Raw genomic sequence first — 6,000 nt, 5'->3', positions numbered from 1 at the left:
TCTGGTGCAGGGGAGTGTGTAACACTCTGGTGCTGGGGAGTGTGTAACACTCTGGTGCTGGGGCGTGTGCAACACTCTGATGCAGGAGCATGTGTAACACTCTGGTGCAGGGGAGTGTGTAACACTCTGGTGCAGGGGAGTGTGTAACACTATGGTGCTGGGGCGTGTGCAACACTCTGATGCAGGGGCATGTATAACACTCTAGTGCAGGGGCGTGTGTAACACTCTGGTGCAGGGGCATGTGTAACACTCTGGTGCAGGGGCGTGTGTAACAGTCTGGTGCAGGGGCGTGTGTAACACTCTGGTGCTGGGGCATGTGCAACACTCTGATGCAGGGGCATGTGTAACACTCTGGTGCAGGGGCATGTGTAACACTCTGGTGCAGGGGCGTGTGTAACACTCTGATGCAGGGGCATGTGTAACACTCTGGTGCAGGGGCGTGTGTAACAATCTGGTGCAGGGGAGTGTGTAACATTCTGGTGCTGGGGCATGTGCAACACTCTGATGCAGGGGCATGTGTAACACTCTGGTGCAGGGGCATGTGTAACACTCTGGTGCAGGGGCGTGTGTAACACTCTGGTGCAGGGGCGTGTGTAACACTCTGGTGCAGGGGCATGTGTAACACTCTGGTGCAGGGGCGTGTGTAACACTCTGGTGCAGGGGCGTCTGTAACACTCTGGTGCAGGGGCGTGTGTAACACTGTGGTGCAGGGGCGTGTGTAACACTCTGGTCCAGGGGCATGTGTAACACTCTGGTGCAGGGGCGTGTGTAACACTCTGGTGCAGGGGCGTGTGTAACACTCAGGTGCAGGGAGTATGTGTAACACTCTGGTGCAGGGGCATGTGTAACACTCTGATGCAGGGGCGTGTGCAACACTCTTGTGCAGGGGCGTGTGTAACACTCTGGTGCCGTGGAGTGTGCAACACTCTGGTGCAGGGGCGTGTGTAACACTCTGGTGCAAGGGCGTGTGTAACACTCTGGTGCTGATGCGTGTGTAACACTCTGGTGCAGGGGCATGTGTAACACTCTGGTGCAGGGGCATGTGTAACACTCTGGTGCAGGGGCGTGTGTAACACTCTGGTGCAGAGGCGTGTGTAACACTCTGGTGCAGGGGCGTGTGTAACACTCTGGTACAGGGGCGTGTGTAACACTCTGGTGCAGGGGCATGTGTAACACTCTGGTGTAGGGGCGTGTGTAACACTCAGGTGCAGGGGCATGTGTAACACTCTGGTGCAGGGGCATGTGTAACACTCTGATGCAGGGGCGTGTGCAACACTCTTGTGCAGCGGCGTGTGTAACACTCTGGTACAGGGGCATGTGTAACACTCTGATGCAGGGGCATGTGTAACACTCTGGTGCAGGGGCGTGTGTAACACTCTTGTGCAGGGGCATGTGTAACACTCTGGTGCAGGGGCGTGTGTAACACTCTGGTGCTGGGGCGTGTGTAACACTCTGGTGCAGGGGTGTGTGCAACACTCTGGTGCAGGGGCGTGTGTAACACTCTGGTGCTGGGGCGTGTGTAACACTCTGGTGCAGGGGCGTGTGTAACACTCTCGTGCTGGGGCGTGTGTAACACTCTGGTGCTGGGGCGTGTGTAACACTCTGGTGCAGGGGTGTGTGCAACACTCTGGTGCAGGGGCGTGTGTAACACTCTGGTGCAGGGGTATGTGTAACACTTCGGTGCAGGGGCGTCTGTAACACTCTGGTGCTGGGGCGTGTGCAACACTCTGGTGCAGGGGCGTGTGCAACACTCTGGTGCAGGGGAGTGTGTAACACTCTGGTGCAGGGGCATGTGTAACACTCTGGTGCAGGGGCGTGTGTAACACTCTGGTGCAGGGGCATGTGTAACACTCTGGTGCAGGGGCGTGTGTAACACTTCGGTGCAGGGGCATGTGTAACACTCTGGTGCAGGGGAGTGTGTAACACTCTGGTGCAGGGGCGTGTGTAACACTCTGGTGCAGGGTCATGTGTAACACTCTGGTGCAGGGGCGTGTGTAACACTCTGGTGCAGGGGCATGTGTAACACTCTGGTGCATAGGCGTGTGTAACACTCTGGTGCAGGGGAGTGTGCAATACTCTGGGGCAGGGGCGTGTGTAACACTCTGGTGCAGGGGCGTGTGTAACACTCTGGTGCTTGGGCATGTGTAACACTGGTGCTGGGGCGTGTGTAACACTCTGGTGCAGGGGCGTGTGTAACACTCTGGTGCTGGGGCGTGTGTAACACTCTGGTGCAGGGGCGTGTGTAACACTCTGGTGCAGGGGCGTGTGTAACACTCTGGTGCAGGGGAGTGTGTAACACTCTGGTGCAGGGGCATGTGTAACACTCTGGTGCAGGGGCGTGTGTAACACTCTGGTGCAGGGGAGTGTGCAACACTCTGGTGCAGGGGAGTGTGTAACACTCTGGTGCTGGGGCATGTGTAACACTCTGGTGCAGGGGCATGTGTAACACTCTGGTGCAGGGGCGTGTGTAACACTCTGGGGCAGGGGCATGTGTAACACACTGGTGCAGGGGCGTGTGCAACACTCTGGTGCAGGGGCATGTGTAACACTCTGGTGCAGGGGCATGTGTAACACTCTGATGCAGGGGCGTGTGCAACACTCTTGTGCAGGGGCGTGTGTAACACTCTGGTGCTGGGGCATGTGTAACACTCTGGTGCAGGGGAGTGTGTAACACTCTGGTGCTGGGGCATGTGTAACACTCTGGTGCAGGGGCGTGTGTAACACTCTGGTGCTGGGGCATGTGTAACACTCTGGTGCAGGGCCGTGTGTAACACTCTGGTGCAGGGGCGTGTGTAACACTCTGGTGCTGGGGCATGTGTAACACTCTGGTGCAGGGGCGTGTGTAACACTCTGGTGCTGGGGCATGTGTAACACTCTGGTGCAAGGGCGTGTGCAACACTCTGGTGCAGGGGCGTGTGTAACACTCTGGTGCTGGGGCATGTGTAACACTCTGGTGCAGTGGAATGTGTAACACTCTGGTGCAGGGGCGTGTGTAACACTCTGGTGCAGGGGCATGTGTAACACTCTGGTGCAGGGGCATGTGTAACACTCTGGTGCAGGGGCGTGTGCAACACTCTGGTGCAGGGGCGTGTGTAACACTCTGGTGCAGGGGCGTGTGTAACACTCTGGTGCAGGGGCGTGTGTAACACTCTGGTGCAGGGGCGTGTGTAACACTCTGGTACAAGGGCGTGTGTAACACTCTGGTGCAGGGGCGTGTGTAACACTCTGGTGCAGGGGCGTGTGTAACATTCTGGTGCAGGGGCGTGTGTAACACTCTGGTGCTGGGGCGTGTGTAACACTCTGTTGCAGGGGCATGTGTAACACTCTGGTGCAGGGGCATGTGTAACACTCTGGTGCAGGGGCGTGTGCAACACTCTGGTGCAGGGGCGTGTGCAACACTCTGGTGCAGGGGCGTGTGTAACACTCTGGTGCAGGGGCGTGTGCAACACTCTGGTGCAGGGGCGTGTGTAACACTCTGGTGCAGGGGCGTGTGCAACACTCTGGTGCAGGGGCATGTGTAACACACTGGTGCAGGGGCGAGTGTAACACTCTGGTGCAGGGGCGTGTGCAACACACTGGTGCAGGGGCGTGTGTAGCACACTGGTGCAGGGGCGTGTGCAACACTCTGGTGCAGGGGCGTGTGTAACACTCTGGTGCAGGGGCGTGTGTAACACTGGTGCAGGGGCGTGTGTAACACTCTGGTGCAGGGGCATGTGTAACACTCTGGTGAAGGAGCGTGTGCAACACTCTGGTGCAGGGGCGTATGCAACACTCTTGTGCAGGGGCGTGTGTAACACTGGTGCAGGGGCGTATGTAACACTCTGGTGCAGGGGCGTGTGTAACACTCTGGTGCAGGGGCGTGTGTAACACTCTGGTGCAGGAGCGTGTGCAACACTCTGGTGCAGGGGCGTGTGCAACACTCTTGTGCAGGGGCGTGTGTAACACTCTGGAGCAGGGGCGTATGTAACACTCTGGTGCAGGGGCGTGTGTAACACTCTGGTGCTGGGGCGTGTGTAACACTCTGGTGCAGGTGTGTGTGCAACACACTCTGGTGCAGGGGAGTGTGCAACACTCTTGTGCAGGGGCGTGTGTAACACTCTGGTGCTGGGGCGTGTGTAACACTCTGGTGCAGGGGCATGTGTAACACTCTGGTGCTGGGGCGTGTGTAACACTCTGGTACAGGGGCGTGTGCAACACTCAGATGCAGGGGCGTGTGTAACACTCTGGTGCAGGGGAGTGTGCAACACTCTGGTGCAGGGGCATGTGTAACACTCTGGTGCTGGGGCGTGTGTAACACTCTGGTGCAGGGGCGTGTGCAACACTCAGATGCAGGGGCGTGTGTAACACTCTAGTGCAGGGGGGTGTGTAACACTCTGGTGCAGGGGTGTGTGCAACACACTCTGGTGCAGGGGAGTGTGCAACACACACTGGTGCAGGGGTGTGTGCAACACACTCTGGTGCAGGGGCGTGTGCAACACTCTGGTGCATGGGAGTGTGCAACACACTCTGGTGCAGGGGCGTGTGCAACACACTGGTGCAGGGGAGTGTGCAACACACTGGTGCAGGGGCGTGTGCAACACACTCTGGTGCAGGGGAGTGTGCAACACTCTGGTGCAGGGGCGTGTGTAACACTCTGGTGCAGGGGCGTGTGTAACACTCTGGTGCAGAGGTGTGAGCAACACACTCTGGTGCAGGGGTGTGTGCAACACACTCCGGTGCAGGGGTGTGTGTAACACTCGGGTGCAGGGGCGTGTGTAACACTCTGGTGCAGGGGCGTGTGCAACACACTCTGGTGCAGGGGCGTGTGCAAAACACTCTGGTGCAGGGGTGTGTGCAACACACTCTGGTGCAGGGGAGTGTGCAACACACTCTGGTGCAGGGGTGTGTGCAACACACTCCGGTGCAGGGGCGTGTGCAAAACACTCTGGTGCAGGGGTGTGTGCAACACACTCTGGTGAAGGGGAGTGTGCAACACACTCTGGTGCAGGGGTGTGTGCAACACACTCTGGTGCAGTGACGTGTGCAAAACACTCTGGCGCAGGGGAGTGTACAACACACTTTTGCAGGGGAGTCTGCAACACTCTGGTGCAGGGGCATGTGTAACACTCTGGTGCTGGGGCGTGCGTAACACTCTGGTGCAGGGGCATATGTAACACTCTGGTGCATAGGCGTGTGTAACACTCTGGTGCAGGGGAGTGTGCAACACTCTGGTGCAGGGGCGTGTGTAACACTCTGGTGCAGGGGCGTGTGTAACACTCTGGTGCAGGGGCGTGTGTAACACTCTGGTGCAGGGGCATGTGTAACACTCTGGTGCAGGAGCGTGTGCAACACTCTGGTGCAGGGGCGTGTGCAACACTCTTGTGCAGGGGCGTGTGTAACACTCTGGTGCAGGGGCGTATGTAACACTCTGGTGCAGGGGCGTGTGTAACACTCTGGTGCAGGGGCATGTGTAACACTCTGGTGCAGGAGCGTGTGCAACACTCTGGTGCAGGGGCGTGTGCAACACTCTTGTGCAGGGGCGTGTGTAACACTCTGGTGCAGGGGCGTATGTAACACTCTGGTGCAGGGGCGTGTGTAACACTCTGGTGCAGGGGCGTGTGTAACACTCTGGTGCAGGAGCGTGTGCAACACTCTGGTGCAGGGGCGTGTGCAACACTCTTGTGCAGGGGCGTGTGCAACACTCTGGTGCAGGGGCGTGTGCAACACTCTTGTGCAGGGGCGTGTGTAACACTCTGGAGCAGGGGCGTATGTAACACTCTGGTGCAGGGGCGTGTGTAACACTCTGGTGCTGGGGCGTGTGTAACACTCTGGTGCAGGGGTGTGTGCAACACACTCTGGTGCAGGGGAGTGTGCAACACTCTTGTGCAGGGGCGTGTGTAACACTCTGGTGCAGGGGCGTGTGTAACACTCTGGTGCAGGGGCATGTGTAACACTCTGGTGCTGGGGCGTGTGTAACACTCTGGTGCAGGGGCGTGTGCAACACTCAGATGCAGGGGCGTG

This window comes from Procambarus clarkii, chromosome 47 (assembly GCF_040958095.1).
Source record: "Procambarus clarkii isolate CNS0578487 chromosome 47, FALCON_Pclarkii_2.0, whole genome shotgun sequence".
NCBI classification, from domain to species: domain Eukaryota; kingdom Metazoa; phylum Arthropoda; class Malacostraca; order Decapoda; family Cambaridae; genus Procambarus; species Procambarus clarkii.
The sequence above is the reverse complement of the archived record's forward strand: the minus strand, read 5'-3'. Positions refer to the sequence as shown.